The following is a 23,708-nucleotide window of genomic DNA, read 5'->3' on the forward strand; positions in this document are numbered from 1 at the left end:
CATCAGGAACTCATTTCGGCGGCCCCCCTCCCCCTTCCGCCCCTAGTCCCCCATTCAGCAAAGCCTGGGGGCCGCCCCTCGCTCTGGTTCCCCAAGCCCAGGCTGACTAGCATACTTTGGAATGCACTTCATTAAAATTTAGCTGCCCGATTCCAACCTGCAATGCGGAGGAGGCAATACAAAGCGCACGCCACACTTCCTCCAGCATCCCCTTCAAAAGCCCCATTGTTCGTCAGGCATCTGCTCGGGAGCCCAGCCTCTCCCTACCCACTGACCTCTGATTTTTTTTTTCCTTCCCTGCTTCTCCTCCCACCCTGCCCAGCCAAACGGGGCCTGCCTGCCGTTGAATTAAAACGCAGCCTCAGCCATCTGGCCCTCCCAAGCTGGCCCACTGCCTCCCCTCCTCCCTGGTCCACACACCACACACGGCATCTTCACCCCCATGGATGTTCCCACAACCCAAGTGCAAACCTCCGGTGGTAGGCACCCCGGTCGCCGCCTAGCTGAATCCAGTCTTCCTCCAGTGGCCGAGCGTTCGAATCCAGAGGTGGGCAGGGGCCGGCCAGGAGGAGATCGTGGACTTGTACTTGCCTGCAAAAGCCCAGCCAATCGCCAAGATTAATCCTTCCTTTTGTGCGCCTGAAAGAGCCTCCCACCACGCTGGTCCTCGGCTCCGCAGCGGCTGTAAGGAGAGGCGGGGGTGGGGAGTGGGATCTGAACCCTTTCCTAAGCTATCTGGGGGGCTCCTCTGCCACCTGACCACCGAGTGGGTTTTCCAGGGCACAGACTCTGGCTGGAGGAGCAGCTGATATGCGAGAAGGGAGAGAGGATGCTCAAGCTTGCGCCTTTTATATCACTGGCGACATTTCTAACACATGACAACAATTTCCATCTGTATTTAAGCCGGGAGTGTGAAAAAAGCGCATTACATCACAGAGCCCGGGTTCTTAGAGGCTGCCGGATATCTAGGCCAGGGGGGATTAGGGCTGCACCTGTGAAGGGGGCGGGAGGGGGCGGGACCCAGCTAGCTCCCCTACCAGGACATGTCAAGTCCCCATCACCCGATTGGTCCTAGGGAGCCCTTGGCCAAGGAAAGGCGGGAAATCGGGTTGCCCCATTTGTTAAGGACTGGCAGCTGAGTGGACAGAGGGGCAAGAGCTTGGAGGTATGGTAAGGAAAGGTGGGTGACTCTCAGGAACAGGGACAGATGCCCAAGACCCCTTGGCCTTTCTCCTAACTTTGAAAGAAATTTCACACACATAATTCTTATATTTGCAACAGTTATTTCTTGGAGTTAAAGATGATGGAGAAGTCGAGAATGAGAATTTGAAGGATTCCCCTTCAAGCAGCTGACTCAAAAAAAAATTAAAGGTAGACTCTCATTTAGAATCATGTTCTTTGAGGCTTATCACCTCGTATTCAAACTTACTTTTTCGTTTCTTGGCGTGTGTGTGTGTGTGTGTGTGTGTGTGTGTGTGTGTGTGGTGAGAGTGTATCGTCAGTCATTTCTATAGTTTAATTTTTGAGGCACGGTCTACCACTGAGCCTGAAGTTCACCAGCTGAGCTGGACTAGCTGGACAGCAAGACCCTTGAGATGCTCTTGCCTCCGCCTCCCCAGCACTAGGACGAAAGGTGCTGCTGCTGCACCTGGCTTTTGGGAAGAGAGCTGGGATCTCAGGTCCTCAGGCTTGTGCAAGGAGCTCTGTACCAGCCATCTCCCTACCCCTCCAGCTCAGACATTTGATCGCAGGCCTATTCCTAGTTCAGTGTCCTTATTCTGTGTGGTGAGTGGAAAACATTCCTTAGAGACTTAGAACTCACTCCAGAGAGTAGATATTTTCTGTTGGCAGTTGAGGAAAACACGGGTAGCACCAGAGTATGCCTTTGTCTACAAAAGAAGGTACCACCCATCACCTGCATCCCCAGAGCTCCAGAGTCGTATGCAAGGGACTGTCAAGTTAAAACGAGTCTGGTGGTGCCCACCTTTAATCTCAGCATTCCTTTAGTCCCAGAATTCAGGAGGTAGAGGCAGGCTGATCTCTGTGAATCGGAGGCCCACCTGGTCCACAAAGTGAGTTCCAGGACAGCTGGGTCTACACTGAGAAAGCCTGTCCCGAAAAATCAGATAAATAAATAATGACTAAAGTATCTAATGTATGGACAAGAGACAAGGAATCTAAAACTTTGAGAAGGAGAATGATGAGAAAAAAATGGACTGAGAGGATGAAAGCCAAACGATGGCAAAACATTTGAATATGGGGGAGAGAAATCTCACAGGGCAGCCTGGTCAGATAACTGGGGACCAGAACCTTGCCTGGGATACAGTTACCAAGTGACAACAGAGCAGGTGAGGGAAACAGCCAGCTTCTTCTGACTTACTAGGCAGGAAAAAAAAAAAAAAGAACAGCCCTCGTTTAGATGGGAAATATCCTTAACAGAAACAAATAATTTTCTTTTTAAATTTATTTTTTTTTATTTTTAAAAATCTCATCTATTTTGAGCATAGTCTATCCCTTCCCCCAACTCCTTCAAAATCCTTCCCATCTCTTCCCCCCCCCCCAACTTCATGTTTTCTCTCTTGAAAGAGAACATGGTGGGGGGAGCGAGAGAGAGAAAGAGAGAGAGAGAGAGAGAGAGAGAGAGAGAGAGAGAGAAGAGAGAGAAGGAAAAATCCAAATGATTTTCAATTAGCCCAACATCAGGCTTCTTTATGTATAAGAGAAACGCAAGGAGAAGCAAAGAGACCTTGGGAATCTGCTGTAGCTTTATCAGAGAATACACCCTCAACTTCAGGCTTGCAGAGATCAAGTGGTCTCCAACTAAAATAAAGAAAGCTATTCATAGAGTGTCTTCTGAAACTACACTGGTCACATACAAAAATAAGAACCACTGTGTGCTTCATTCATTATTATTTAATTTCGAGACCCAGGAAGCAGGCAGACAGGGTCTTCGGTTCATGGTAAAAATGAGGTGTAGATATGTCTTCCTATCAACATTTTAACACGCTGTGAGAAAAGGCCAAAGGGTTTCTTTCTGAACAAATATTTAGCCATCAGACCAAGTAAACGTGATGAGCACTTTGGAGGCAGGAGTGCAGATTGGTTTCTAAGGTGGGAACTGGGCCCAAACAAGTGCAACGGCCAACTCTGCTTCTTTCTCATGTGAGTAATGGGGCAAACAGCTTCACCTGGCAACACCTCTACCCTCCCTCTGCCCTGTAAAAGGGAGCATGGAGAGTCTGTGCCCCATGAGGCAAGTATAATGAGTAGGTGGGTGGATGCAGATGGTGAGTGAGTCTGGCATAGACACAGGCTTTGCACTACTGCTATGGCACTAACCTTGACCTTTCAAGGTGTGGATCTGCTAACAGGTGTCTATGAATATGCCTTCGGGGGCTGGGGGGAGTATTGAGATATCAGGTCTTACTAACTATATTGCTCTAGATAGCTGGAAGTTCTCTATGTAGAACAAACTAGTCCCAAACTTCTGCCAACTCCCCAGCCTCTGCCTTCTATGTGCTGGGATTACATAAATGACCGTGGCACGACTTAATTAGTGATCATACTCTACTATTTTGATTTGTTTTCATAAGGTAGGATCTTACTATGTATTTCATGCTGGCCATGAACTTGCTCTCTATCCACTTGCCTCGGCCTCTTGTGTCCTGGGCTCACAGCTCAGACCATCACGCCTGCTTTCCATATGTCTTGCCAGCAAATTTATTTAGTACATGCCAAGAGCATGGCACAGTGGGATATAACAAACAGGGATAACCAATCTATGAGGTTGGAAGAGGAGCTCTGTCGTGACTATAATAGAATTGTCCTTGGATACAGTTATGTTGAATGACAATCCAGGCCACACCCACTAACTGAAATGCAGTAAAAATAGACATTAACCACAGAAAGGAGGCCAAAAATGGGCACTAATACAAACTAACTCTGCAGGATGGGCCTAGGCACCACACAGAAGGAAACCACAGCCCTAAGTCTACTTATCAAAGAATGAAAGAAAACAACTATATATGAAGCTATAAATATGAACATAAACTTTTTTTTTTTTTTTTTTTTTTTGGTTTTTCGAGACAGGGTTTCTCCGTAGCTTTTGGTTCCTGTCCCGGAACTAGCTCTTGTAGACCAGGCTGGCCTCGAACTCCCAGAGATCCGCCTTCCTCTGCCTCCCGAGTGCTGGGATTTAAGGCGTGCGTCACCACCGCCCGGCTAGATAAACTTTTAAAAGGTTTAAAAAGTCATCTAACAGTGCTGGGAGTATTGGATATTCATATACAAGAGAATACAGCTGTCCCCTTTTTACACTACACACGAAGATTTACTCATAAGAGATAATAATGACAGACAGAAGGCCATACAAATCTTAGAAAAGTTATCCGTCTTTATAGTCCTCAGGCAATGATATCAACGGTGTACACACGGAAATTAAGCACATTACAAATTGAAGAGCTCCCTTTTTTCCCCGAGGATAATCCTACCAAGATAAGGAAAAGAGAATCAATACAAAGGGAGAGAATACTTGTGGATCATATCTAATGAGGAACTTATATCCAAAATAACAAAGGACTTCTACAACTAGGTAATACAACAACAAACAGTCCATTGGAAAAACAAGTGAGGGATTTAAATAGACAGCTCCCCAATGGTGACACACAAGTGACTAGTAAACACATAAGAATGTCCTCAGTCACGACCACCATGACATATCACACTTCATAGGCATGAAGACGTTTTAATCAAAATGACAACTAGCAAAGATGAAACTCTCAAATAAGAATATAAAATGGGGCTGCCATTTTGGAAGACAGTCTTGCAGAGACTCAGAAACTTATTTGATATGACAGAACAATTCCATTTCAAAAGAAATGAAAATACACTCCGACATAAAAAGGTATACGATGTATTTGTGATAGTACTCATAATCATTAAAAAGAAGTAAACAGTCAAAAGAATGTGTATGTGTTTATAACTTAGGCCTTTCAAATACTGTAAATCCCTTCTGGGTTACTTATACTCCCTAAGCGTTGTTAAACTGTGTTGCTTCGAGAATGGTGACAAGAAAATAAGTCATTAACACTCAAGATGGACACATCCAGTGTAAGCTTAACACAGAATCTGAAGTTGTTTGAATCCATGGATACAAGGAGCTGGTTATAGACTAAAAAAAAAAACAAGTTTTTAAAAAATGGGTGATACATTTCAATGAGGCTGTTTTAAAATGTATGGTGTAAGAATAGTGACATTAAAGTGGAAATATAGATAAGAGACTGCAGGCAATAAGAAAAAAAGGATGAAGAGAGGAAGTTTGTTTTTGTTGTATTATGTGAAAGTATAAGAAAATAATCTTTGGCAAACAAAATCATGAAGAGAAATTGTGTCACTCGTTTCAAATACAAAAGGTAAGGCATTATAAATAGAAAAATATTTATCTTCATGTGTAAGAGAATGTCATATATAATTACTAATTTGAAAACCTAGACAGATGAGTTATTTTGGGGAATAATATACTAAGGAAGCTGTCTTAAGAGATAATAGAAAACCAGAGTAGAGAAATGACTGAATAAGATGCAATTAAGATGAAGAACCAGCGGGTGGTGGTGGCACAGGCCTTTAATACCAGCACTCGACGAAGAGGAAAGCGGGTCTCTGTGAGTTCGAGGCCAGCCTGGTCTCCAGAAAAAGTTCCAGGACAACCACAGCTACACACAGAGAAACCCTGTCTCAAACACACACACAAACAAAAACAGATGAAAGAACTATTTTCTCCTCTCTGTACCCAATCACTGAAACAAACAAGTAAATAACACACAGGCCAGGATATTTTACAGAAAGCTCTTATGTAGTCTTTAAGAGTGTGGTGCCCACTATATAGTCCCCTAAATGGACATTCTTGACTATACATCATGTGTCGTATGTGCTCATACATGTTATGAGCACAAGGTTTGGATCCTAACATCCCACAAAGTGCTAAGCATTTGGTTGCTTTATTGTGGCCCCACTGGGAGGTAAGGCAGCCTGAAGGAAGGGAACCCTGAAGGAAGGTGGGTTGTTAGGGGCATGCCCCTGAAGGCATTAGGATCCTTGCATCTTCCTTTCACCTATATACTGCTCAATCACCATGACATGAAGAGATCTCTTCAACCAGACGCTTCTCCTGTGATGCCTTGTGCAGGGACCACAGGCCCCAAAGCAATGGGGCTGAACAACCATGGTCCAAAACCCCCCCGAAAACCACCCTTTTGCTGTATGCTGACGGTGTTCAACTACTTTGTCACCGTGAGGGAAAGGCAATTCAGAACACATTGATAAATTATTAGAAAAAGCTGTCAGAGGGAATTTCTGTTTCATTTTGTTTTTGCAGTGCTATGAATTAAATCCAGGGCCCTGAGCAAGTACTGAGCTGTACAGCCAGACTACATCCAGCACACAAACAGATGTGTATATGTTGTATATATTAGGAATGGGGTGCTGGAAGCCCTGGGCATCCCACACATGCTAGGCAAATGATTAGAGGATTTAAATAACAGTCTATGGTTGTCTGACAAAAGGTAAACACTATGGTATTACAAAGGCCACACTAAATTTTTGTGCTTTTATTTTTAATAACATAATTTATGTTATTGATACAATAACAAAACTTGATAATTATATGGGATGGAAAACTCTAAGGTATTGATTAATAATGTGGGTGGAACTTCTTGCTAAGTGATAGGGCCATGGGGGTGAAAAGGGGGCCTGATAGCTGTCGTACCAGCATATATACACAAATCCAAAACACAGTAACGAAAACAAATAGTCTGTGTCTTAGCCCATTTGTGGAATGTTTGTAAGAAGTAGAAATCTGTGAAGTTTGTGTCACACAGTTCTGTTAGCTGGAGAGTTCAAAGTCAAGAGGCCAATGGGCTTGGAAGTCTTACGGGGACCTTGTCCTAAGATGGCAGCTTGTCTCTGCATGCTCAGAAGGAGGAACACTGGGTCATCATTGGGCAGAGCCAAGACAGAACGCAGACATATTCTCCTAAGCCCTCTCATAACAGCACTAATTCCTTCCACACTCACAGCCTGACCTGTCACCTAAAAGTCATATATCACACTGGCCATTTGTCTTCAACATTTGAATTGAAGGAGACAGTTTTTAAACCATACATAGCACAAGGTAATTTTTTTTTTTTTAATTTTCAATACCAAACTTTCCTTAGTCTGGGGCTGGAGATGTAGTTCAGACAATAGCGTGCTTGCCCAGTATACACAAGGCCCAGGTTCAATTCCTAGCACTGCATTAATCCAGTGTGGTGGCTTAAGCACGTTATTCCAGCACTTAGCACTCAAGATAAGGGGGAAAGAGGATAGGAAGCTCAAGGCCACGCTTAGTATAAAGCAAGTTCAAGGTCAGCCTCAGATACATGAGACACTGAGAAAATAAACAACAGTTTTAAAATGTTATTAATTATAAGCTACATCTTTAATAGGTTTTTCAAGAAAAAAAAAGTGTAACATTCCATGCATACATCTTTGTTTCACTACACCCAAATGTAGAAAAACGTATGTCTCCAAGCCAAGAAATACTGGCTTTATAGAACAAAGGAAGCACTGACCAAAATGAAACCCTTCTCAAAGGATGCGACTTTCCAGCACACCTGTTTGAATTCTGCAGCAAAGTTTCACCAGGAAAAGGACACTGATTGTCTCTTAAGGTTAACTTAAGGCTCATTCAGGAAGTAACAGATACTGCTGGTGAAAGAGATGCTAAACAAAAGAGTGTCAGCTTATCTGATCCTTTTAAAGTTATTTAAAGGACCTTAATGTCAAAATATTATGTCAAGGTATAACCAAGACGTGGTGGAAAAGTCACTATTGACGTTTTTTTCTGCATATGGAGTCTGGTGACTTTCACATAACGTCCAAGACAGATGGCGAATCACTTCCCAGTTCGAATGGGCCACAGGGATGCATCTTCCTTGTAAGAACCTCTGACTTCCGTAAATGAAAAAAGAAAAAAAAAAATGTAACAATTTAAAATGTCATTTTTCCAGCTGGATTTTTGACTTGTATTGCCACAAATATATGAGGACATGACCCCTCCACCAGTCCAGAAAACAATCCCAACGACAACTCTGAGACTTTCCTAGGTTAGCTGGGGAACCATAGAGCAGATGGGAAATAACTCAATTCTAAATGCGGTCAGTTTCACCGTGGAAAGGAAGCTGCATAGCAGGAGAGCATGTCCTTACAGTTGTCCCATTTGACCGCACCCTCCAAGGTGGAAAGAGCCCAGCTTCTTTAAGGCCATAGGGGTTTGCCACCCAGCAGGCTTCCAGTTGTTATTGGCAATGGATCATGGGAGGAGATTTATGCAAGAGGGCTAGGAGGAGAAAAACCATTCTACAATGGTGCCATCAAAGATAAAAGTTCAGGAAACTCCAAATCTGTGCCCAACTGGAAAGCTGCCGCCGTGGAAGCTTTATTTGCAGAGCCTCACTACAGACGGACTGTTTGACAAGGGCACACCCTTCCATCCGCAACACTGCGCAAGCTTCAGTAAGCCTGTGCCGTCATCAGCCTTTGGTCTGCTCTGCTGTGACTCCTCCTGGCCTCAAAACACACAAGGAGAGAGGACATCATGCTTGAACTCTTCAAGTGTGGTACGTTATGGTCGATGCACACAACACCCGTGTGAGGACCTGAGGAAGATGTTACAGTGAGTAGCCACACAGGTGAGGAGATATAGATGTGTAACTGCTGGGGGAAATGTGGTGTGGTACGGTGTGCTTTGTGGGGGCTGTGCACTACGGCGGAAAAGCTCCTCATCCAGACAGCCATTCATCTCAGAGAGCTCAAGAAAGTAGAAGCCCAGGAGGCCAACCAGGCCCCTCCGTACTGCCTGCCCTACCTTTAAAGCACGTTTAAGGTCGTCACAGTTAATGAGCGGGAGAGAAAAAACAAGGCTACACTAGCCCACTCACCATTTTAACGGGCAGGTGAGTGTGTTTTATGTGGGTAAATTGCAGATTGCTCAATGGTAGACTAGTTATACAGCAGATTTATCTCAATTGCAACTGCTCCAAAGAGTGTGGAACATTTGGTGACAGAATTATAGAACCAAAGCCTGCTTGTAGCCACAACACACAGTTGAGGCTGAGTGAGTCTACATGGTCTGGTAGGCAAGCTTAAAACACACCTTTCTTTGCACCCTCCACCGTGCTCATAAATAAGCATCACCGAATTTGACACTACTCATCAAGTCCATGGATTTATATCAGCACCACCGCCACCAACTGTGTGCCCGGTCGTATTTTCAAATGCTGTGTCTCTCAGTCCTCTCTCTTAAGTCTATGGGGACCATAGCATATCCTGTGTGTCAGAAATTAGGAAACCTCAGGAAAGCAACCTATCCAAGTCTACAAAGTCAGATGGAGGGAGTGTGAGTCCACACTGGAAGTCGGCACTTACAAACAACCCCAACAGTGTTCCAAAGTGTATCAGTGTCCCATACTAACAACCCCAACAGTGTTCCGAAGTGTATCAGTGTCCCAAAGCCTGGATGAGGGAAGCTGCCTAAAGTCAGTTCTAGTGCCTTTTCAAATCACTATGATTTTGTGCTTACACATACTCCTCCCATCCCATCCTGAGACAGGGTTTCTCTGCATAACCCTGGCTGTCCAGGAATTTACTCTGTGAGAGAGGCTGGCCTAGAACTCAGAGATCTTCCTGCTTCTCTGCCTACAGAGTACTGAGATTAAAGACATGTCCTACTACAGCCCTGTTTTACACCTAATTTGAAATACACAAATCAAATAATAAAGACCATTGTAAGTCATTTGGGATGCCCAGGTTGGGTTGACTCAAGCCCTGAGTTTGATACGCAAAGGGGCATCCAGGAACCTACAGAGTGAGAGGCGCCTTTTTCACTAACATTGTTCTTCTTGCTGCAACAATCACCGCCCCCTTGGAACTGTTATTACCTCTATCCTGAAACAGAGCCTGGAGATGGCAGGGGCAGGCATGGTCCCTCTTAGCCAAAGAGGGACCTTCTTCATCCTCCCCAGCACCAGCACTCTCCCCGTGAACATCACCCATCTCATGCTAGCAGCTTCCGAAACAGTGCTAGCTGCCTGAAGGTCAGCCACTCTGCAAAGCCTCGGGGCAAGGCTGTGTAAGGAAGGTGCTGCTCTCTCTACTTCACAGATGAACAAAGTGAGTCTCTGAGATGCTAGGTAACAAAGGCGGAGGAAGAAATGAACGATAAAACCCAGGCCCTTTTCCTGCATGCTCCTTACCGGGGCAGGAAGATGGCTCTAATTGAGTGCCACTTCTACATTTTATCTCAGTGCCCTCTTTTCAGAAACTCACTTCTACTCCCCATTTGTCTCCCTTGCAAAGACAAGCTTCTTAGGAGAATTGATATGACCATTAGTGTGCCTTTGTAACAAATCAGACACGTTAGCCCAGTATGCATTATACATGTGACCATTCTCTCTTTGTACTCCAAAAGAAGAGGAAGCAGGTAAGGGCACATAAAGAGAATGGGGGCTGGGGGGGGGGGGGGCACAACATAAAAATGTCTTAATGAATCTGACCCCTGATACAAGAATAGATTTTCTTTTTCTTAATTTAGATGCTGCTCGCCTGAGCCTTCTTCATGCCTGGAACAGAGCGCTTACTGCTTTGTGCTTGGTGACTCACACTTCCTGTGTCATTCTTATTGCAGCCTACCTAAAAAGCAGGTAAACCTGGACCCACTCTGTAGGGTTTTCTCTAAGTGTGTGCATATGTGTATATGTGCACACATGTTCATGTATGCGAGGTGCACTTCTGCATGTAGAGAATAGGAGACAACCTCAAGCTGTATCATTCCTCAGGTGCCATCTATCATGTTTTTATTGAAACAAAACCACTCACTGAATCTGAAACTCACTGACTAGACTGGGCTAACCCTAGGGATCTGCCGGTCTCTGCCTCCCCATCACTTCAATCACAAATCAATGTCATCACATCCAGATATCTTCACATGGGTTCTGGAGACCAAACTCAGGTCTTTGTGCTTGCAAACAAGCTCTTTATCAAGTGATCCATCTCCTCCAAACCCCAGTGAACTTTTTTTTTTGGTGATCACACACACACACACACACACACACACACACACACACACACGTATACATAAAGTTAAGTTTTAAGTTTAGTAACCGTGCTTAAAAGACCAATAAAACAAAACTCCTATCCTATAAGCCCTATTTGCCCATGGACAGATTCCTAGAATGCTAGGGGCTGTTCTTCATGTAACAAGTCATATGTTTTCATGTCTGTAAAAAAGCTTGGTTGCCCCAACCATATAGGAGGTACTAAATCATACATAGGGATAAGGGTGGGGGAGTGGGGTGTTATATAGGCATGTAAGGTAGAAGAAAAGAATCAACACATACAAGTGCTCTCTCTCTCTCTCTCTCTCTCTCTCTCTCTCTCGTATGCACGCACGCACAAAAAGGGCAGGAGAAGGGATAAATATATAAAAAAGAACACAAAAACAAAGCATATATATTACATGGTTATACTTAGATGAAGCTCAAGAAGAAAAATGTGTTTAAATATACAGCATCAAAATCATGGTTACTTCTGAGAAGGGAACAAAGTATTCATAGTTGGAGATATAAGGGTGTTGAAGCAAGTTTCGGTCCCACCTGGTCCCAAAGAAACACATAGAGCCTTATATTAATTAGAAACTCTTTGGCCTATTGCTCAGGTTTATTACTAACTAGCTCTTACAACTTAAATTAACCCATGATTCTTATCTATGTTTAGTCATGTGGCTTTTTACCTTTTCTAGTGTGAATTTGTGCAGGTATGCAACTCTGACAAAATGCACAAGGCACAATGTAGGTGTCCACCCTTTGAGAAGAGTAGAACCGAGTAACAATTAAACAGACAAAACAACAAAACTCAATAAAACCTCAAGATCACAGCCCTCAAAACAAAACATGACTCAGTGTCACCCAGGGTCACTGTGAGTTTCACGGTCAGAAATGTGACAGAATTTCATTGTGTGAGCACACGACACACACACACCTGCACATGTATATGCACCCATGTGTGGAGGTCAGAGGCCAAAAAGTCACTTCCTCTATTGCTCTCTACCAGACTTTTGGGAGCCATTCATCTCTGAATTTGAGCTCACTGACTCTGCAAGTCTGTCTGGTCAGTGAGCTCTAAGGATCATCTTGGCTCTGGCTCCCTAGCACTAGAGCTACAAGTGAGTACCCCACACTTGACTTTTTATAGGGGGCTGGAGATCCGAATTCAAGTTCTCGTACTAGCTTGGCAGGCACTCTACCAGCCAAGTCCCAACTTTCCCCCACGCTTTCCCCCACAGTGGTTTCACAGCGTGCCTCATTTTAAGTCGTACCACACAACAAAAGAACATTTCATCTACCGCTCAAGCCATGCTTTCTTTCAAACTTCTGGTGAAACAGATGTGGCGTTTCTCCCTCAAATCCTAATGAAGTGAAGCTGAAGCTATGGAAAACCAATTAGAGATGAAAACAAGACATGTATATCTTTTGAATCAGTAGATGAAACAAAGATTGTAGAAGCTGTGGCTCCCGTATGCCGCGAGGACTTAATGCTCCATCCTAGGAGATGGGTGAGAAGCAAACAACAAACACACTCACATACACAAGCCAGAGGAATAAATCCCCCACACGTATCAGCCAGTGACCTTGAAAATGATTTCGTTTCCATTCTACCCAAAACACGTTTTCAAAACAAAGTCCCTAAGACAACAGAACAGCCTACTTCTTACAGGCAGGAAAGGTCAGAAGACCCCCAACTCTGCATGAGTCAAACAGAAGAGAAGGCTTGAGAGTGAGAGCAGGGTGAGGAGAAGGCAAAGCCCTGGGACAGGCCTGAGGGTTGCCAGAGAACACCTTGCTCATGTAGAGGGTCCTTAAAGTCTGTCAACTCGCCTCCTGGGCGTCTTCATTTAACAGGCAACCGAAGCTGCTAAGCATGACATACCGATCAAGAACTGCACAGGACAAGCAGGGCCAAGATCATTTGTCTCAAGTCTCCTGTTCATCATGAATGTCAAATTTAAGAATTTGAAGTCGCCCCTACACACCCGCTTTTTTTGAGACAGGGTCTTACTATGTAGCCTTGGCTGTCTTGGAGCTCAGTGTGTAGATGTTTGGTGGTTTCTCCGCTGCTTTATCCCATGTCACATGACACTATCTCCCACACGTATTTTGTCTTCTCCACTACATGGTAAACACCCTCAAAGGAGGACATTCACCCAGCGTATTTCTCATACTGAGAACCCAACACATTCATCTGCTGGGTACTGCTGTTCAGTAAACATTTTCCCAGGAGCTAGAGAAATGAATGAATAGACATGGGCTGGATAAGCAGATGTTTTAATTCAGAAAGTCAGGATGTACACTCACTACTCATTAAGGACCAATTATATTTGTTTCACTGTGGCCAAAACATCTGAAAGAATAAAGGACAAATTTCTTTTGGTTCCCAGTTTTTTTTTTTTGGGGGGGGGGGTCTTAGTCCATCACCAACCACTGAGAAAGCATGGCAGAGTGGCTCAGCTGAGAGAGCTGGAAGTACGTGGCTGAAGCTATTCGCATGCCATCAGACAAGACCGCAAAGGGGGAGGTAAGAACCATGGGTAGGTATACCCTTCGAATGCTGTTCATAGTAACTACATTCAACAGCTGGCTCCATGTCCAGAAGGTCCACAGCTTGCAAAACAGGCAAGCCAGACTAGGGAGCAGGTCTTTAAGATATGAGTAAAGAGAGGGGAACTTCTGACTCAAGTCATAACAAATAGAACCCTGACTCTTTGAGACGGGATCTCATTATATAGCTCATTATATAGGGAGTTCCAGGACTGCCAGGGCTAGACAGTGAGACCCTGTCTTGAAAAGATAAATAACAAATAAACAAGCAACAACAACAACAACAAAAAAAAAACAAAGATAGAAGCAAAAAATTCTGCCTTTGCCTCCAAGTGCTGGGATTAAGTCATGTACCACCACACCAAGCCTAGGATTCCAATTATTTACTGAACTGAATTAAGAGCCAAGAACTTGGGTCAGAGCCATGGGGTGGCCAGTTCCAGCCCAGTCAACCCAGTGGTGCTCTCTGATGTCTGCATTGGCAGCTAGGAAGCTGGCCACGCAGACCTAATGCCTATGACTGGAGAGGAGTTCAGGTAGTTCTGCACTGGAGAGTCCAGAAAAGATGGTGATCTGACAGAAAAATAAAAAAAGTGAGCACCTTCCACAGAGTCATGAAGGATTTCCTGAGCAGGGTAGCGTTTCTGTGGAGATGGCAATGGAGTCACCAGTATTCACCAGGGGCCATTTGCAGTTGAAAAAAATTAAAACTTAAGACCCTCAGCTCCAGGCTTGCTTTCCAGTGGTCCAGTCCAATTGGCTTCCAGTCTGTTTCTTTGTTTGTTTGTTTTTAAATCACATATTCTAAATGTGATTGGCTGGATGGGAAGTGAATGGTGTTTGGAAAAACCACTGAAGGACTTCTAGTGATGAGAAAGATCAGAGGAAAATATGCCCACAGGCCTCAACTGTAAGGTCAATCTTCCCATGGTAATCTCCCAGAGAAACGTAACATAGACCAAGAGTGAATCAGGTTTCCCTTTCTTGAGTGACATTCACCCTTGAGTCTGATAAACTGAACCAGCTTGTGTGTGCTTCCCGGCTTGCCACAGAGTGGGATCCACAGACCTGCAAGTATCAGTTTCAGAACCAAGATCGTGTTTAAATTTCGTACTGTAAACAGCCAGAGAGCTGGCTCAGAGGTTGAGTGCGCCGCCCGCTGCGCCCGAGGTCCCGAGTTCGATTCCCGTCCATGTGTGTCTGAATGTTGAAATGCATGCATAATTAATCAGAAAAAAAAAGCTTTAAAAATTGTACTGTAAATAAAGGATTAAAAAGAGAAAGAATGAGGAACTCTTTTAATTGGATTTCCAGTAAGTCTGGAGCAGATATTACCTGTATAATACATTATGTCATAATATTTAGAAAGCATCTTTGAGGCATGTACCTCCAAAACGAGTGGTAATTTTATTCCACTCTCTCTCCAATTGAGCATCTAGCAGAGTATACACTACAGATCTATAACTTAGAGGTGGTAAAATTTTGAGCAAGCTATCTAACCTTGAACGTGGAGAGTAGCAGTTCCCTGTTACAAGACCATCAGGAGACAACTCTATTGTAGTGTAGTAAAACCTGGCGTGTATGGCATCCAGCACATGTTCATAACACAATTATCATTCTATGAATTCTTTTATACTCATCTAGAATCTCATTAGCAAATCCTTAGAACTGACTTAAAATGGTTATTCTTAACTTAATTTTCTAGATTGGCATACACGCAACTCCATACCCAAAGTCTAATGAAAACACTACGGTTATGAGAGAGTATCGCGTGCTGGTGTCTCAGTCCTACGGCACAGGGTAAGAACGGGAACGTTATCAGGCTCAGTCTCCTTATCTGTGAAGGGTAACAGCGGAACAGAAGTACCTAGCTGACGTGAAACACGCTAACGAAAACCCTTAACACAGACTCATTACTCCACAAGAGAGTCTTGTCTCATGCTATGTGCATCTCTTAGTCTCTGCATCATGACCTATCAAGGTGCTCACCAAATCCCAGCTTTAAAGCAATCTAAAGACACCGACGTAAACACAGGAAGAATGAACCCCAAATGGAGCATATACATCCTTTTTCTAATACATAATAAGTAGGTTGATTTATTTCCTCTAGGTATGAGTTGATTTTCTTTTAAGAACATTTTATCTGAGAGTGACTCCAAATTTGTAGATGTCCAAAGAATAAAACGGATACAAAGGACACCACATGCCTTCTCCCAGACTGACCCGCTGTTCACAGCTCTGCCTGCTGGCCTGTTATTTCTTCTGTCTCTGTCCCTTTCTGTACAGGCAATATATTTTCAGTTGTTTTTCCTCTCTTGTAAAGAACTGATATTAGTTGTATCCCCCTGGCCATCTACCCATAAATACGGCAGTGCATATTTCCAGACAGGAGCAGTAACTAGTTAATTCTGTGTGTGTGGGGGGAGGGTATGAGGGGGGGCTTTCCTGGATATTAATACGGGGCTGCACGCACTGTGTTAGCCCTGCTACCTTCCCAGATAACTGTCTAATTTTAAAAGCAGTATGCTATTCACTAATATGACAATGTCATTCCCATTGTGATTGCCATGTGACAGGCATTGTCCAGTCTAAATCGAGTCAAATCACAATGAGAAGTTTACTTTACACCTAAGTTTTCTTTTGTGTGTGTGTGTGTGTGTTGTATGTGTGTGCACTGTGTGAGTGAGTGCAGGCGTGTGTGTGTGAGAGTGTGAGAGTATGTTGTGTGTGAGTGCAGTTAACTGCGTGCCACGGTGTGCATGAGGAGGTCAAAGGACAACTTTCAGAAGGTTTTTCCTCCCAAATGGCTCTCAGGGATTGAACTCAGGTCCCTAGACACTCATGATGGGAGTTTTCGTTTGCTGAGTCATCTTGTCAGCCCAACGGTTTCTAGAATGGTGTGATGAAACCCATACAGGGTCCTCTAACTGAATGTGGGGGATATGGCACTTTCAGCTCAGTGTGCAACCATGAACAATTAAACTAAACATGGAACATATCTGAGGCATGTCTGGCCATGTTCTCCCATGTTTCACTTTGCAATGGCACTGTAGCCTCTTCTGAAAATGCTGTCATCAAATAGAACACCAGCAGCATTGCCTACAGGAGCTTGGCTCAGGTTTCAGATGCGAGAGGTTCTAAAAATATAGCATGTTTACTGTTCACATAGAGTTTTCCACTCTTATAGGGACATAATTTAGTTATAAAAACAAAAAGCCTTTAAATTTTTCCCCACTGTCATTCCTCAGCATGTATCAAATGGTGTATCTTTGGATGATACTGTGCTGAACTCACTGATTTTTAAAATTACTGTTTGAGCTGCTCACTTGAGTTTCATTAAAAAAAAAAATGGTTCAATGAATTTTGGTTTTAGATTAGCTCAGAGCTTCAAAACTTTCTAAAATGGCCCTAAATATGCTTCTGCTCTTTTGTACTATGTACTTGTATGAAATAGCATTTGTAGTAATAGGAGCAGCGGGGTTGCGTCCCCAGCACCCCGCTGCCCGCACGGCTAGCTTTACCTGAAATAATTACACGGACACTGTATTCTTTTAAGCACTGCTTGGCCCATCCTCTTCTAGGCTAACTCTCGCACCTGGACTAGCCCATTTCTTATCATCTGTGTAGCACCAGTCTTACAGGGAAGATTCTAGCCTACGACCATCCTGGGTCGGAGCTTCATCGCGTGTGCCTCAGAGAGCAGAGCTCTCACCTCTGCCCGCAAGAGTGGAGCATCGTGTCTCTCTGAGGCCTCTGCCCCTGAGAGGAGAGCTGTCGAGTCTCTGAGCTCACTTCCTCTTCCTCCCAGTGTTCTGCTCCGTTCACTCCTCCCACCTACGTTCTAACCTATCAGGGCAAGCAGCTTCTTTATTTAATCAACCAATGACCTTCCTCCATCAAGCATTCCCAGTACCCAGCATCATAGGACCAATCTGCTGATCAACAATCAAAGACATGGAAAATGCTCTATATCCTACATGATCAAACAGTTAGCAAAGATTTAAGTCATTATATAAGTATGGCCAAGCATTTCCATCTTGTTAAGGCAAATTTGTTTTCATCTTTAGTAAATGACAAAAAATATATAGAGATATATCAAATAATTGCTTTAAAATAAGTTGTTTGATGAATTCTTCTCCACAAATGTCAATTTGTACACTTATTTTTTTTTGTACACTTATTTTATATATCTATATACCTGGGGTCAGGTAAAAATTTCTCAGGCAAACAGGCTGTAGATAAAAAAAAAAAAGATTAAGAAGCTGTTACCTATAACATGACCCATTTTACATTTTATTGTATGTTTGTTTGTGTGTGTGTGTGTGTGTGTGTGTGTGTGTGTGTGTGTGTGTGTGTGTTTTCTTCTGTATGTATATCATACGAGTACAGAGGATCGTAAAGGCCAGAGAAGGGTATCAGATTCTGGCCTGCCTGATCTGAGTGCTGGAACCAAACCCATGCCCTCTGTAAGTGCACAAAGTACTACTAATCCCTTATTTCATCATGATCTTTAGCAAGGCAATCAAACACAAAAGAAAAATTATCCTTACCTAGACTTTAACATCAATGCTTATAATCCATAAAAATAGCTAGAAAATGTATTATATTTTTGTGGGGGTTTACGGGGTATGGGCATTGTTTCTGTTTTGTTTTGGTGTCGTCCAGGCTAGCCTCAAACTCCCTGGGCTCTATGTTACTAAGTGCATCTATGGCATTGCTGCACCTGCTGGCACCATCCTCCACTGACAAGGGAACCCAGCCTTCTTAGCTTTCTAGCATGAGCTGAATGCCAACGCTCTCCAGGCCTTGAGCACCAGATTGAGAGTGGTGGAGCATCCAGCCTGTGGACTGAGCAGTTACAGACTGTCAGCCTCTGAAGAGTGCGAACAGCCACTGCTGGGCTACCCAGCCAGCAGTAGGGAAGCCAACCTATTCATTCCTGCTGTAATGTATATTAATTCGATTGATTCTGATCCTCTAGGGCACCCTGACTAACAGCATCACCATGCCCAGTTTTACGTAATGCTAGGAATCAAACCCAAAGGGTAGGGGTAGGGAGCTCATGAATGCTGGGTAAGCACTCAACCCCCTGAGCCAGACACCCTGCCCTATTTGCACTTGTTTCTACTGAACATGCTTGACACAAGGAGAATCTGTGCAAAATACAATGTGTTTTATTCTCTGGACTGAAATGTTTTTTGAAAAACTAAAATATACTAAAATCTTCTCTGACATAATAGGTGGTAAGGACACTATGGAAACTCTCATGTACCTTCAAAAATTACTGTGAAAATTGCTTTATAATTGTAACGGATCTTGATGGAAAATGTCAGCTAAAATTATAAAGCAATTAAATAAATGAACACAGCTGCCAAATAGATACATTAGGATCCTGGACGGAGCCAAGGACTAAGCCATATGTTATTAAGAGGAGATACTTTATGATTCAGTACATACATTTAAAAAACTGACCTTCAAGGAGACGGGAGGCAAAGAAGCAAAGCCAGAGCTTGGGGTTTGGTGGTTGTTAGAAATGGGTTTGTACTTGAGTTCAATCATTAATAAACTAGGTAGCAGCACAGACCACTGACTGAAGCAGTCCACTCTTCTCTCGCTACATACACTAAGAATGCATGAACTACAATAGTAACAAACTACATATCATCCTCAGAGGGGGCTTCAAACAGAGGGGAGTGGCCTCCTCTCACTCTGTCAAGGGACCAAACAGCAAGAAGGCTCTTGCTGAACTCCGCCCCTTGGTATCTCCAGTTGTGAGTGATACTCTTTTCTCTACATTCCCTAGTCCAGAGACTTTCTGAGATAGCGACAGCCTAAAGAGAACTTGAAAAGGAGCAGCAATGCTAACTGTCGGAATTCATGGCAGTAGGAGAAGGATTGGCCTCGGCGAAGACCTTCAGGTAGAGGGTCCCAGGCCTGTGTAACATTCTCACACTGCAACACAGCATTGCTGTCTACAGAGTTCACACTTGAGTGCCACTGAGTTACCAAAACAAAACAAGACAGCAACAACACTGTCTTTGCGTCAGGCTGGGACATCACAGCTCTCCTAGGACACCCATGGTCTGTTGGTCACAGGTTGGACATGCTGACAGATGACTTGGGAAGAGGAGGCTAACTCCCAGACAGTCAGCATCTCCGTGTCAAGCACCAGTGACAAAGGCAGTGAGGGGGTCCAGGGGAGCAGAGTGAGATCTGGTTTGAGGTCGGACCCACTTTGTGGTGATGCTCTTCTGCGCATTACCACACTATTTGTTAAATAAACTAGATGATATGGCAGGCTAAGGGTTAAAACAGACACAGGTGACAGGATAGACAGGCAATCTCTGTGAACTGTACAAATCACAGCAGAGCACCTGAGACACAGAGAGTCACAAAATAAGTGACTATTAATGTTATGAAGCAGATTAGGCTTTGCAAAGAGCAAATACACACACACACACACACACACACACACACACACACACACACACACACCCCTCTTAATTTTAGGCAGCACTTTGATTAGACTGGCTCTCATTATTAAAGACCATGGGATAATGGGCTGAGTTAAGACAAGCCAAAGTGGAAACAACAGTGCCTAAGAGAAAAATAATAGGTTCAAATAGTTCCCAAAGTAATGCATGGCTCTATGCAAAAAAAGGTTAATGTTGGCAGATGCTCAACTGTCTATCTGAATATGGCACCTCTATAAATAAAGAACAAGGTCACCTATTTATCACATCAGATTTAAAATGTCTTGGAGACCAAACACAGTCTCTCTGTAAACTCCTCCCAAGTTAATAACCAATACCTCGTAGGCAGGTTACAATGGCCTCAGTATCACAGAGAGCCTTGCTCAACAAAACAATAAACTGTAAAACAGGCTTCTTCCCTCCTTCAGGAGACATTCCTTTGCCTGTGTGGAAAAAAATGAGCCCCTCAGAGCAGAGCCCCCCAGAGGCAGGAGGCAAGAGGGGGTGCACTCAGCATTCCAGAGAAGCCACCTTGCTGAATGAGCCTAGAGCTGCATCTTGCATCTCTCTCTGACAGCAGCGGCAAGGCAAATGACAAGCCCAGTCAGGTAAGGTATTTATCCTCAAACAGAAAGCAGCCACTCCAAAGCAGCCATCTCAGAGGCTGTCACATCAACCAAGACAAGAAGTCACAAAACAGGAAGGCTATCATTGAGGAAGGTGCAGCAATAGAGACTATAATTAAGAACCGCTGCAAAGCACTCCTTAGCATCATGTTCAGGACGGCTTGGATTACCTGCCAACTCCCCAATGAAGTCCTTACCAGCCTGTCTCTGAGGTTAGCAGCCTTTCAATCTGCAAACCTATGCAAAAGTAGCTCTTAAAGGCTGTGAATGCAGACCCAAGGAAGAAACACCAACCTGCTCCGTTCATTCACTCAACAAATAGTTATTTCACTATTCAGGCACCAGGTTAGAAGTGCAGAGGTCACCAAGGGAGATACGCCACCTGACTTGGCAAAGACAGATCGAAAAGGGCAGACAGATACACAGTAGGAACCATAGGTCAGGTAGAGGGTTAGAGTCTTGAGAGCCCTAACAACGACACCTGTCCCAGTGAAGGAAATGAGGCAGAACTTCAAGGGAGAAGAGGCATCGAGGCTGAACCCTAAAATGAAGTAAGGAACCGGCCAGAGAAGGCAATGTGAACCCACAGGAGAAGGCGTCTGTATGCAGGAGACGACAGGAAGACGTTTGTATGGCTGAAGCACTGGGCAGGGCTGGGCAATGGCTGCGTGTGCTTCAGAACAGCTACAAGTAGGGCAGAAGACAGAATGGTAAACTTAGAACATGGTGAGATGCTGCACATACGTGCGTGTGTGCCTGCCTGAGTGCGTGTGTGCCTGCCTGAGTGCGTGTGTGCCTGCCTGCATGCATGTGTGTGTGTGCCTGCCTGCGTGCGTGTGTGTGTGTGCCTGCCTGCGTGTGTGCCTGCCTGAGTGTGTCTGTGTGTGTGTCTGTGTGTGTGCCTGCCTGCGTGAGTGTGTGCCTGCGTGTGTGCGTGTGTGTGTGTGTGCATGTGTGTGCCTGCCTGCATATGTGTGTGTGTGTGAGAGAGAGACTACATTACATGGTTCTCAAGTGTGAGATAAAGTGTTGCACAGCTAGGAAGCTGCTCATGCCTACAAGAACCTAGTTCTCGTTGAGCGTAGACCACTACCTTCCATTTAACGAGCATCAAAGGGGTTCTGTGGCCTGCAGGAGGCCACAGAGCTGGCAGAGCCACCCTCAGACTCTGACTCCTTCTGCATTTAGCTTTTCTGTGCTCACTTTTCCCCTAGGGAGGGGGGAGTGATTTTCAGGGGTAAATATAATTGAGTTCTACCATGATGACCTTCTCCTTCTACCGTAGAAACAAAGTTCTTGAATGAAGAGAAAAACAAAAGGGAAAATAGCTGCAACAAAAATGGGAATGCATGAGCCGGGCGGTGGTGGCGCATGCCTTTAATCCCAGCACTCGGGAGGCAGAGGTAGGCGGATCTCTGTGAGTTCGAGACCAGCTTGGTCTACAGAGCTAGTTCCAGGACAGGCTCCAAAGCCACAGAGAAACCCTGTCTCGAAAAACCAAAAAATAATAAAATAAAATAAAAATTTAAAAAAAATGGGACTCCATGAAGGCATTCACAGGTGACAAGGGTGGTATGGGAATTACACCTCAAGGACAGTGCTCAAAATTAAAATAATAGCCTCAGAGGGGGTGAGCAGAGAGCAGCATGGTATTTCCAAGTGTAACTGTGCAGAAGTTCAGTTGTTCCTCTGCTTACCAATAAAACAGACGATTGCCACGCTTAAGACTGAGTTCTGAGCTGTGACAGCATCACAACACACATGCTGAGGATGTCAGGATGACTCGGACTAGAGGGGCTTTCTCTCTTCATTGCCAATGGTCAAGATATTTTCTACAATGTGGAGAGCATAAATTCAACCCCCTTCTAGCATTTACCTGCTCATGAGGTCAGGGAGTATCAGCCAGTGGAGGTTGCGGGACACCACAGATCACAGGAACTTTTGTTCCTGTTAGAACACAAGGAGGACTGATTCTCCCCAGCCACAGCTCCCAAAGCCACTCACACAAGGCACTGGCCAAGAAAGACCTCGGCTTTGCCAGGCATAGGGCCAAAGAGTCAAAATAAACACACATGGGGACAGACTATTCCAAGCCAGTTACAGAATCCTACATCACCCTAGTCACTCACGTTAAAAACCACATCACAGGCAGGGGAGGGAGCTCAGTAGGTGAAGCGTTTACTAGACAAGCATGAGGGCCTGTACCCACAGTATATAAAGGCAGATGTGGTGGCACAGGCTTGCATTCCTAGCGCTAAGTAGGTGGAGACATGTGGATCCCTGTGACTCTCTGGGTAGCCAGCCGAGCTGGAATGGTAAGTCCCAAGTCCCAGTGAGGGACCCAGAGGGACCCAGGGTTTCAGCACCTGGGGAATGACATAAAAAAAATGGACTTCTGAACTAGACTTACATACTTGTGCATGTGGGTGGACACACATGTGCATAACATACATACATACATGGACACGTATACCTATATACACACACATACATACATACACACACAGAGCACACTAGGCACAAAAAATAAACCTCATTTTCTGCTACTTTATAATTGGATCGGTACAGGGAATTGTGTTGTATCTTCTTTTTCAGTCCAAACACGAATTTCACTTTCCAAATTCCTGATCTACTAGTTTCGTACAAATAGGACATCAGTACCAAATGGTTTTTTAAGAAAAGACAAACATTATTCTTCCATTGTTTTGTTTTTTTTTAAACCAAGTCTTTTGGACCTACTTTCTAAATAGTGGTACACTTAAAATCAAGCCATGTAGCTCATAGTCAAGTCCAAGAGATCGGGTGGGGAGGGTAGAATGGGAAAGCTTGCCAAAAATGTAACCATGGTAACACCACAGATGCATCAAGCAATGGTGTGCTAATTTGCTTCATCCCCATCTTTTTTTTTTTTTTTTTTTTTT

The 23,708-nt window shown here is 44.2% G+C and overlaps 1 protein-coding gene across 18 annotated transcripts in view; it reads right to left on the reverse strand.

Annotated features, from left to right (window-relative positions):
• Positions 1-23,708, reverse strand: part of Magi1 (membrane associated guanylate kinase, WW and PDZ domain containing 1) — a 618,461-nt gene that overhangs the window by 235,159 nt on the left and 359,594 nt on the right. Inside the window, exon 1 of one of the 18 annotated variants that reach the window (XM_026788189.1) lies at positions 472-1,003. The exons of 15 other annotated variants lie outside the window; for them this stretch is intronic. The gene's annotated coding sequence lies outside the window, so the exon portion shown is untranslated. Of the gene's footprint in view, positions 1-157; positions 181-471; positions 1,004-23,708 lie in introns of those variants that run through there. 2 more of the 18 variants (XM_026788191.1, XM_026788190.1) reach the window with 2 other exon arrangements.

This window comes from Microtus ochrogaster, unplaced genomic scaffold (genome assembly GCF_000317375.1).
Source record: "Microtus ochrogaster isolate Prairie Vole_2 unplaced genomic scaffold, MicOch1.0 UNK1, whole genome shotgun sequence".
NCBI lineage: Eukaryota > Metazoa > Chordata > Mammalia > Rodentia > Cricetidae > Microtus > Microtus ochrogaster.